This window comes from Ailuropoda melanoleuca, chromosome 2 (assembly GCF_002007445.2).
Source record: "Ailuropoda melanoleuca isolate Jingjing chromosome 2, ASM200744v2, whole genome shotgun sequence".
NCBI classification, from domain to species: Eukaryota; Metazoa; Chordata; class Mammalia; order Carnivora; family Ursidae; genus Ailuropoda; species Ailuropoda melanoleuca.
In genome coordinates, this window is record NC_048219.1 from 56136051 (window position 1) to 56148062 (window position 12012).

Sequence of the window (12012 nt, forward strand, 5' to 3'; positions counted from 1 at the left end):
CAGAAAGAGCATGCGATGGAGGTGTGTTAATTACTATGTCAGAAGAGAATAGATCATAGGGTAACCAGATGTCCCTCTTGAAGGAAATTGTCATTCTGTAAACATTTGCCTCCAGGAGACTGAGAGCAAAGACTAGTCCTTGGCTAGGATTAGCCTAGGGCAGAGTTCCTTCTACTTGGTGAACTTGGGAAGAAAACCGGGAGTTTGGCTCAGGGCCTCACTTTTTCCTGTTGGGAGCAGGTGTCTCTGCTGTGCGCACATGCTCTGCTCTGCTCTTCCAGGCGGGCTCGGCTGCACCCCCGGCGGGGGGAGGCTTGCTCTGGTCCAGCACGCCCTTACCAGGGTCCAGCCTAAAGGTGAGGTTCTGTTTGCCAACAGATACAAGTCAGATTTTCCAACCTAACCTATTTCAGCAAAAAATGAGACATTTTGGGCTCTAACTATTTGGTCTCTTGCCTTACTTCTCAGTAGGTTCAGGACTCAGGCTGGGAAGTAAAGCATTGTTACTAAGCCCCCAATGGGGTCCTGCAGGGCCTCTCAAAGGGTCCTCCGGAACTGTTGCATTTGACAGTCGGAAGCCCGCGCACCTGCCAATTTGGAGAGACAAGTCTAATACGTTAGGGCAAAGGAAACATATTGTGGTTTCTGATCCAATCCCCAAATCAAAAGTCACAGGGACAGACACTCTGAGCATCAGGTGTGAGTTTGGAGCTGAGCCACTTCTCACCTAAGCAAGTCTATGTAGGAAGCTGAAGGGTGAGAATTCTCTCTCCAGAGAATCCTGTCTCTATCTCAGCCACGCTGGGAGGCCAGCTGGGTTTTCAAAATGCCACTAAATTCCCTTAGGAACTGAAATGTGCACAGAAATCAGAACTAAAAAACAAGAAAATGAAAAAGCCAAGAACCCTAAAACTAAACAAACATCCCCTCTCTCCCCCCCCCAAAATAAAACCAGTGCTTTTAACTGATGGTATGTGATGCATAGAGAGGAGTTCCTGTACTGAAAAATAAAACAATGAAACATATATTCTGTATAGCCCCTTACAGTTAACAAAGCACTTTTAGACACATGTACTTTCATGTACACATTGTATTAATATGATCTCCATTTGTAGGAAAGGATGACAAGAGGAAGAAGAATGGAAAAAGTAAAGGGGCTGGAGAGATGGAGATAGGAGGTGAGTTAGACCAGGGTCAGGAAAGGGAGAGGCTTGGGACCCCTCACCCACCGTGTAAGCATGCTTGGCTATGTACCACACAATCATGTTTGGTGGGCTCAGAGATACCTGCCATGTTGAAAGATCACAGGGGTGTGAGATTGTCTTTTATACCTCCAGCTGCATCAGATTCCAACAATCACTTCCACTCCTGAGTGAGGCAACACGCTACCATGTGGCAGATCACATGACCCAGGGCTCAGGGCTTGGGCCTTCAAAGTCTTGCTACGCTGGTGCCGGGGCATCTCCTCGAATCTGGGCTGGAACGCCAGAGCTAGATTTTTTCCACGTGTGTCCTTTTGGGGTTTTCTGGGGCAGGCCTGACAAGAGTGGAAGGAAAGTTCCATTTATTGAGTACCTCCAATGTATTACAAATGCACAGAATAGGAACATGCATAATATCCTCTAAAATTCTCCTAATGACCTACATGGGAGGTGTAATGCCATCTTATAAAAGAAGCATTTGAGCCTTTGGGAGATCATGGGTGGCTAAAGCCCCTCTAAGCTACCTTTGGTGTCACCCCTGTAACGGCCCAAGCCAGCAGATGATGAAGACTCCATCAGAGGGCAGTTCTGATTCCAGAGAATCACTACTCACTACTACCCCATAGCACTTCTGCGAGTGGCCGGGAGTGGTGGCTAACTGGGAGTTTGGTTTTCCTTGAGCCCAGCCTCCTGACTGACGAGTTGGGGGTTGACAAGCTCCTGTGCTTCTGTGACTCTCTGGGACCACCATCACTTTTTTCCACAAGCAAAACTAAGACACAGAAGCCCCAAAGGTAGATTTCTCTTCCTTGCTTTCCCCAAAGAGCAGAGACTTCCAGCAAGGAAGATGAACTTGGACTGGATCTCTTTACCTTTTTCCAAATTGTTCTGGAAACCTGCCTTACAGCATTAGAGCAACTCTCCTGTAGCTCAGCAGACTTCCAGGCTGTGACCGGCTCCATTTCATCAGGATTTTCACTTTCCCCAGGAGGGCCCACGGTGCTGTTGCAGGCTGCTCACAGCACTAAGTGCACAGTCTTCCTGGCTTTCCCCCAAGGGGTCCGATGGCTCTCTGACACTTTCTCCTTCCTGTGGTGACAGCAGGCAAGGCTGGGATTTTGCAAACAAAGGGTTCTGAAATCTGAACCAAATGTAAAAGATAGCAATTCGTAAAAGCCTGTTCTCAGACTCTGATGAGAAGAGAGAGTGGTTTTCGGTCAGCTCCATGGGAAACGCAAGGCCAGCCCCTTCTCTAAGAAGGGAACCACTCAGTGGTCCCTGGGTCAGCAAACATTTATTGAGCACCTCCTATGTGTCAAACACCATATTAAGCACTGAGAATGTGGTGACATGCCCAGCCCTGAACTCAGAGCTTACCGCCCTCTAGAGAGGGCGCGGCTCTGTAATTAGACGAGTACTGTACATTCTTCATATGGGGCCCAAATCTGTGAGTTTGTTCCTTTGTCTGTTTTCACACTTTTCAAACATATTGAGGACTTAACTGTGTCAGATGCTGGGGCTATGATGCTAGAAGAGACTGTTTCTGCCCTTAGCCTCTACTGTCTAGGGTGAGAACAGCCTGGATGCAAACAACCAAAAAGTTGTGTGCCAACAGGGGCTGTTGCCAAGTGGGATGGTTCACTTTATGTGTGAACTTGACTGAGCCACAGGATGCCCAGGTATTTGGTTGAATATTATTTCAGGGTGTGTCTGTGAGGATGTTTCTAGATGAGATTAACATTAGAATCAGTGGAGTGAGTGAAGCAGATTGCCCTGCCCAGTGTGGGTGGACCTCATCCTGCTGAGGGCCTGCATAGACTAAAAAGCTGACTAAGAGAGAATCCTCTCTCTCTCTGCCTCTTTGATCTGGGATACCAGTGTTCTCCCCCCTTCAGACTTGGACTCAGACTGAAAGTTGCACCATCCAGTGTCCTGGTTCTCAGGCCCTCAGCCTTGAACTGGAACTATACGCCTTGCTCTCCTGAGTCTCCAGCTTGCTGGCTGTGGATCATGAATTCTTAGGCCCCCAAATCTCACGAGCCATTTCCTTGTAGTATCTATCTACTTACCTACCTATCTCTCTGACCTATTCATTCTGCTTCTCTGGAGAGCCCAGACTATACACAAAGCCATGAAGCCACGAAGCCATGATGGGAACCCAGGGGGGAGCCCTTGGAATGTCTTGTGCATTGAATACACTCCCTTTGCAGGTTCTTCCAGCTTCCGAAGCCCGGGGCAAGGAGGACTGAGTCAGACTGCAGAGGGCACTGGACTACACCCGTCTCCTGTCTTCTTGGGCCCTTCCCGCCCTCCCCTTCCCTTCTCCTTCCTCCTCCTCTCCTCTCTGAGTCCTCTTCCTTTCTCTAGTTCTTGCCTTCCCCGCCCCCCCCAACTCCTGGCTCTCGGCATCCTTAGGTTCTTCTCTTCCCTTGAAACACTTGTTATCAGGGATGGACCAGAAGGACATATTTCACATGAAGATGTGAATAATTACTAAGAATTAAAGTGTTGCTGCTCTCACCCCTACCTCAGGCTGGTGATTTTATTTCCAGCAGGGCAACGAAGCTTTAGCAGAGCCAGTGCTCCGTGGGAGGAGATGCAGGTGTGGGCCAAGGACTGGATGGCAGGGGGCATTTTCTTGGCCACGAAGCCTTCAGATTTCCTATGGGTCTGGGTGGATCTTCAACACCTCTGTTGGGACTTTGACTGCACTTCTCTTTTCAGCCACGGTGGCAGAGTCCAGGCCTGGAATCTGCCCAGGTCTACAGCCAGGTCCTCGGGGGTCACACGCACATACCACGAAGGCCATCAGGTCAGCGGCGGCAGGTTTCTTCTCACTTCTCTAGACCTAGAGGCCACATGAGAAAATGCACATGACCACCTGGGGGCGCTGTTACTCCACACTTTCTCTATAAAAACTGCGTCCGCAACCAAGGATGTCCGGCTTCCTTAGTTTTTGAGGCTCAACCAAGGGATGCCTCTGGGAGAGAGGGGAAATACGAACTCCCAGATCCAGCTTAACGTGGAAAAGCAGAAGTAGGAAAACTTCACTCATTCTGAAAATGCCTTGATGTGTAACAATTCAGAGAGTGTAAGAGGGCACTAGTTTCCAGTGTGCAGCACAGAACAACATAGAAGAGCATGGGCTCTGTGTTCAAACAGAATCGGGGTTTGAGCCCTGGTGCCACCTCCACCAGCTGTGTGACTTTGTCCGGTGATTAAGTCTCTCTGGGCCTCAGTTTTGCCATCTGCCTCATAAAGCGCTTGTGAGGAGGCGCATAACACTTCTTGACACCATGCCAGGTACATAGAGCTTTACAAAAAAGCTCTTATCATTAGATACTATTTGCAAAATGTAAAAAAGAGATCAAGAGGGCATCGGCTGCTTGTAAGCCAAATGAAACGTGGCTGGGGTCCAAGGCTGTATAAATTGGATGAAAAGCTAAGGTGATTTGGACTGCAGGGTTGGCCAGGTCAGCCAAGCAAAGAAAATGCCACCGGAAAGGGTCACTTGATTTCTCCCTCCTTCTCATGTCTAAAAATGGTGTGCTGGCGCTGCATTCATAGGCTCACCTGGCCAAGAACCAGATTCTTTCAATATTGTTCTCAACCTCACCACTTTGACAAATATCTTTCTCATCTCCTTTTGCTTATTCGGACTGCCGTTCACCACGGCTCGGAAGAGCATAGCGATGGCCAAAATATAATGAGGGATTTGGGAACTTGAGAGGAAAGGAATGATTACCAGTTAGCAGATTATTATACACACCATGCAGACGTCATGGTTGATGCAGTGAGGAACTTGGTGTGTGTGGTGATTATGCACACTTGAGCTGAAATTTAGGAAAACATATAAAAGAAATGTTATTTCCTCTTTTAAAAAGGCTGTGATGGTAAGAAGCATTCCACAAGCAACTATTATGCAGAGCTATTTCAGGGGCGTAATGAATGAATTTGTCAATGAGTTTTAACTACTGAAGAAAAGGAAATCTAATTGGAGGCGAAGGTAGTTTCAGGAATGGCAGTTTATGAGTTTTGCACTGACAGGTGCTGGTGGAAAAGCGAATTGATCCCATTCAGGGATATAATAGGCTCCATTTGTATAGCATGGCATAGGGTACCAAGTACTTCCACATAAATTCTCCATTTGATGTTCCCATCCACCCTTTGAGATATGAAGAGCACAAAGAGTATTATTACTGTTATTTAAAAAGCAGTTTTATTGAGATATCATTCATATGCCAAACAATTCACCCACTTAAGGTACACAACTCAGGGGTTTTAAGCATATTCACAGATACAGGCAGCCACTGCCACAATTGATTTTAGAACATTTTCATTCCGTCAAAAGAAACCCTCTATTCCTGAGCTATCACTCCTCTATTTTCTCCTCCCTCCCCCTTAACTCAGAGCAACCACTAATCTCCTTTCTGTCTCTACTGGTTTGCCTATTCTGGAATTTCACACAAGGAATCATACAATATGTGGTCTTTGGTGGCTGGTTTCTTTACCTTCGCATGATGTTTTCAAGTTTCCTTCATGTTGTGGCATGTATCAGCGCTCCTTCAGGCTGCGGCGTGTATCAGCGCTCCTTCATGCTGCGGCATGTATCAATGCTCCTTCATGTTGTGGCATGTATCAATACTCCATTCTTTTTTATGGCTCAGTAAGACTCCACTGTGTGGAGCTAACCCATTCTGTTTATCCACTCATCATCTGCTGTACACTGGGGTTGTTCCTACTCTTTGGTTCTTTTGAATGATGCTGCTACAAGTGTTCGTGTACAGGTTTTTGCGTGGACATAGGCATCCAGTTCTCTTGGGTATATACCTAGGAGGGGAACTGCTGGGTCATGTGGTAACTGAATGTTGACGTGTCAAGGAACTGCTGGACTGTTTCCAAAGTGGCTGTGTTTTACATTCCCAGTAGCAGTTTATGAGGGTCTGATTCTCCATATCCTTGCCAATATTTTTACTATCTGACTTTTTGATTCTCCTCATTCTAATGGATACGAAGTGGTATCTCCTTGTGATGTTGACTTGCATCAGGAGTGTTGATCCCTGATAACTAGCGATATTTCATGTGTTTATCGGTCATCAATGTAACTTCTCTGGAGAAATGCCTCTTCAGATCCTTTCACCATGTTAAAATTGGGTTTTTTGTCTATTTTATTATTGAGTTATAAGAGTTCTTTATATATTCTAAATGTAATACTTTACCAGATATATGATTTGCAAATATTTTCTCCCATTTGGTGAATTGTCTTTTAACTTTCTTGATGGTGTCCTTTGAAGCACCAAGTTTTCAATTTTGAGGAAGTCCAGTTTTCTTCCAAGACTTTTATGTTTTTACTCTCACATTCAGATATCTGACCTGTTTTGAGTTTATTTATGATTTTATTTATTTGAGAGAGAGAGCAGGAGGGAGAGGGAGAGAGAATCTGAAGCAGACTCCACCCTGAGCTGACAGCCCGATGCAGAGCTCAAGCCCACAACTGTGAGATCACGACCTGAGCTGAAACCAAGAGTTGTTGGATGCTTAACTGACTGAGCCACCCAAGCTCCCCAATGAGTTCATTTTTTTAAAGATTTTATTTATTTATTTGAAAGAGAGAGGGAGCGTGTGCGTGGGCACATGAGCAGAGGAGGGGCAGAGAGAGAGGGAGAAACAGACTCTCCACTGAGCAGGGACCCCAGACGTGAGGCTCAATCTCAGGACCACGGGATCATGACCTGAGCCAAAGGCAGATGCTACCCGACTGAGCTACCCAGGTGCCCCTTGAGTTAATTTTTGCACATAGTGTGAGGGAAGAGTCTGACTTCATTCTTTTGAGGTGGGTATCCAGTTGTCCCAGCAGCATTTGTTGAGGTGACTATCCTTTCCCCCTATTCAATATTCTTTCACACCCTAGCTGAAAATCAGTTGACTATAAAAACACAGATTTATTTCTGGACTCTTAATTCTATTCTATTGATCTATATGTCTATGCTTATGCAGTACCACACTATTTTAATTATTGTTGCTTTTGAAGTTCGCAGTTGGGAAGTATGAGTTGTCCAGCTTTGTGTCTCTTTTTCAGTATTGTGTTGGTTTTTGGGGGCTCCTTGTAATTCCATACAAATTTTAGAATCAGTTTGTCAAATTCTACAAAGAAGTCAGCTGGGGTTCCAGTAGGTTTTGCATTTATTCTGTAGATTAATTTGGGAAGTAACACCATTTTAATACTAGTAAGTCTTCTGTCAATGAACATGAGAGATTTTTCCATTTATTTAGCTTTTCTTTAATTTCTTTCAACAACGTTTTGTCATTTTCAGAGTGTAAGTTTTGCACTTCTATTACATCTATTCCTAAGTATTTTATTCTTTCTGATGTTACTGTAAGTGGAATTGTTTTTCTTAATTTCGCTTTCAGATTGTTCATTGAAAGTGTATAGAAATGTAATTGATTTTTTGATATTGGTCTTGTAGCCTAAAACGTCACTCAACTCTTTTCATGAGGTCTAATCATCTTTTAGTGGATTCCTTAGGATTTATATATATAATATAGGTCATGTTATCTGTGAACAGGGGTAGTTTTTTTTTTTTTTTAAAGATTTTATTTATTTATTCGACAGAGATAGAGACAGCCAGCGAGAGAGGGAACACAAGCAGGGGGAGTGGGAGAGGAAGAAGCAGGCTCATAGCGGAGGAGCCTGATGTGGGGCTCGATCCCATAACGCCGGGATCACGCCCTGAGCCGAAGGCAAACGCTTAACCGCTGTGCCACCCAGGNGCCCCGAACAGGGGTAGTTTTACTTCTTCCTTTTTCAAGCTGGCTACCTAAAGTTTAGCCTAATCTACTAATCTCCTCCCAATTGCTTTTCATTACAACCTCCACTGTTTGTGAGAGCACCTTTAGACTTGAAGTTCTTTACACTCTGTTACAAATGAAGTCAGTCATTTGGTGAGGAATTTGGAGCTCTTTGTTCTGTAGCCTGCTTCTCCTCCTGGGCAAAATCTCCAAGGCTTGGCTCTGTAGCTGGGGACAGGAAAAATGGTGAGCTTCTCTCTAACTGGTATCTTTGATGTAGCTGGTGAGTGTTAGTTGAAGGGGAGACTGTAGCCTCAGGTCTTTTTGGCTGGCCTCTTCTGGCTAGAACCCCCATCCCATGAGCTAGGGGAACGGTGTTCAGGGCTCCACATTCTTCTTGGTGCTGTGCTCGGAGTAGAGCCTCTGTCCCATACAAGTGAGGCGGGGTGGAAGAGGGGAGCCCCACTTCCCAGACACACTTGCCCAGAATTTAGTCTCAGCAACAGGTGGCTGGGGGCAGGATGAAAAATGGAGAAGTCTTTCCTCTCATCTGTGGGGAGAAAGGGCTCTGTGTTCTTAGCTCTCTATGTAAAGGTAATTGATATATTAATTAACTTGATTGTGGGAATCATTTCATTATGTATACGTATATCCAATTACCATGCTGTGCAACGTAAATACATTACAATTTTGTCACTTATACCTGAATAAACCTGGAAACAATGACTCCTCAAAAAAACAACGTTCATCAGTTTTGCTGGGGAGTTAGTCCACAGATCTCTTCCTGCGATCATGCTAGAAGTGGAACTCTTATTATTGTTATTTACTAGATGAGAACAATGTTCATATAGAGCCTGGGGGGTGGGCCCAGAGTGGGAAGGAAATCACCTGGGATCAGAACAGCGCAAATACCTACTCATAGAACTGCAGGGTGGTAGAGGACATTAGATGTTACTGCTTAGAGCAATCTCTCCACAACCACTCTTGCTTGTGGTCCTTTAGTCTCTGCTTGAACACCTCCAGGAATGGAGAACGAACTGGACGAGTTTAGACAGAATATTATCCCCATGAACAACATAACCACGTAAAACCAAACACAGCTTGGGCCTAGTGGGATCAGCTGTGTGTACAAACAAAGGGGAAACAGAGAAAATAGGCTCTGCGGAATGCTAAACAACTTTATGTCACCAGCAGGTCATGAGCATGCTGTAAAAAGGCACCTAGCTGTTTTTGAACACCAGGTGCCCAAGAGATTGCTCTAATTTTAGAATTAACATAGTGCTTACTAAAGAGGTCCAGGACTCATGGGTCTGGAATGTGACGTTCTCTCACCCTCCGGCAGTGCAGACTCATGTCCTACTGTTGATTCTGCGCCAATCATTTTCTGATATTCAGAAAGGGAGAACCAGACCATGGAACTGGCATGTCCCTAAGGAATTTGCCAAGAAATATGATTTAAATGCTAACTTTGAGAGATAGAGTTGGCGATGGCCTCTCCCTGAAGGGCTAAGAGCTCATTTTCGTAGTGGCATTGTGCTGATTACCCTCTACCCTCTCCAGCTCCTTCCCCTGCCCTTCTCGGCCAGTTCCATGGCTCAGGAGGCTTGCCTCTGAAGAAGGCATTGCCTGGGCTCCCCCACTAGCCATTTGGCCATTGTGTTCAGTCAACGTAGAGCACTAGCAGATCAGAGAGTGGGAAGAGAGAGGCTGAGGTATGTTTTCCTGCTCTGGAACCTGGTCTCTGGCTGGAGTTGTGGTCCTTCTTTCTCTGTCTCAGATGCAGTAGCATGATTTCCTGCCCTTATCCTGCTGGGCCTGGGGTGCTGCTGACAGCCGGTTTCTGGATGTCACACCCCTTGTTTGTACCCTGAACATGCATGTCTTTGACACAGACCATCATTAAAATCTCTATTTGCTCTAAGGAGGGGGGTGAATTCTATTTCCTATCAGATAAAGTCCTTGTTACCATCCTTCAAAGATAACAATGTTCCTTAGGTCTCCCCCAATTATAATCAAGCCTAGAAAGGAAGCAAGCCCCATGTTGCTGTCCTAGCATTAACTCTAGAGGACCTCATATGCTCGCATGGGTCCCACGTAAACAAAATGGATGATTTTGTTCATATCCTGCCCTGGAATGTGAAGCCTCTGTTGGATCCATGAATCTGTTCATTTCACAAGCTTTTTCTGGAGATAGGAGAGGTAACATTTCTACATAGCTTGGCTGTTGCTTAGAATCAGAACTTGTTTGGTTCCTGAACTTTTTCTGCCTCGATGTGAAATTTGTAGTCTTTGCACCCTTGATGGATAGTGGGAAATTTCAACACATAGTCCAACACATAGCCCTAATTTAACTTGGAGCTGTTGTCCTCTGAGTTCTGTCCCAAAGTCCTTCCTAGCTAATCAATAAGTTTCCTTGTCCATGAGCAGGAACTTAAAAAAATTATTTTTAAAGTTTAACTGTAGGAAAAAGCAAGCTACCTTCTTAGGTCTGTGTTAATTCACTCAAGCTCTATCTTTGTATTCATAGCCAGATGACTAAACTTTCTATTTATAAATAGAGGGGGCTTCCCAAGACCTAGAGACCCATCGTTACTTGTAGGCATTCATGTCACAAGCCAGCCCAGGCTATATTTTACCAAGAGGGTAGTTGGCACACTGGTATAAATCTTTTATTTATAGTGACAGTAACATACTTGGCTCTTACACATTCTCCTAAAAGCCTGATAACCCCAGTTATCTTGTGCTATAAGTGACCAGCTTTCACTGAGTTAGAAATGAGTGCTTGGAGGGGGAAGGAAGATGAGGGATATTCCGACTTACCAACAGTTCCCTAATGCACGTATGTCTTTGGAACAGCCGTGTCGGCTACCAAGGAAACCTGTGAGTTCGTCATGGAAGCTGTCAGGCTAGCTTAGAGGCATCAGTGATGAAAATCTTGAGTTATTTCTGGAGTGGTGATTGATGTTTCAAATAGAAGATGACATTTTGATGGGATCCTGACTTGCTGTGATAGGAGTTAATGAGGATAATGATGATGATAATGATATTTACATTATACCTTTCTTCCAAAGAACTCTTCAGTCCTTTCATCTCATATGTGTTGAAAATGTCCCTTTGGAGTTGGGAGAGAAAGGTGTTATTAATTTGTTTTTCAGGAGAGAAAAAATATATATATAAAGAGAGATAATTGCCCAGCTTTCAGGCTCCATTTTGGAGATGAGAACAGATGTTTAAATGACAAATTAAACTAGAGGAAAACTAAACTTAGAGAAACACCAGTCTCAGTTCCCATCATCCTATACAATGCTGCCATATCAATCTCCAGTAATATCACTCCCTGACCCTGAAGTCTTCAGGAGATCCTCACAGGCTGCCGAATTCAGTTCTAATAGCCTATCTAAGCAGGCAAGACTGTTGACATCCCAACCTACATGGTCTCGCTGTGCTCTTATATTTCCCCATGTTTCAGCTGAACAGATCCACTTGCTTGTCCCTGTCATCTGCTCTGAGCACGCCATTCTCCTTCCACAGTGTTCACCACACATGCCATAGCTTGCTTAATGTCTGTCTTCCTCTGGATGTAAATTCCACGAAAGCAGGTCCTGTCACCATTGTACCCCCAGGGTCTAGTAGCGTTAACTGGTCCATGATGGACACTTCTGAAGTGTATGCTATGCTCTCCCACCTTCATGACTGTGCTCATGCTATTTCCTCCGCCTCAAAGTCCTGACCTCCTATGTTGGCCTATTGAAGCCAGGGCTGTTCTTCCAAGCCCAGATCGAACCCCAGTTCCTCCATCAGGTCTCCCCTTCTTGGGAACCACCATGGCGCTACCCTTTTTAGTTCTTACCTTGCCTTCTTTTGTGTCATAATCATTTGTGATCTTGTGTAGTCTTCCTTCCTCGCCCCTCCCAGACTGCCAGCTCTGGAAAGACAGGAACTGTACCCCAGAGCCTGTTAAACATGTGCTCGCCTGTCTAAAACTATTGTTGACCAGCATCATTCATTCAGCAGAAGTCCC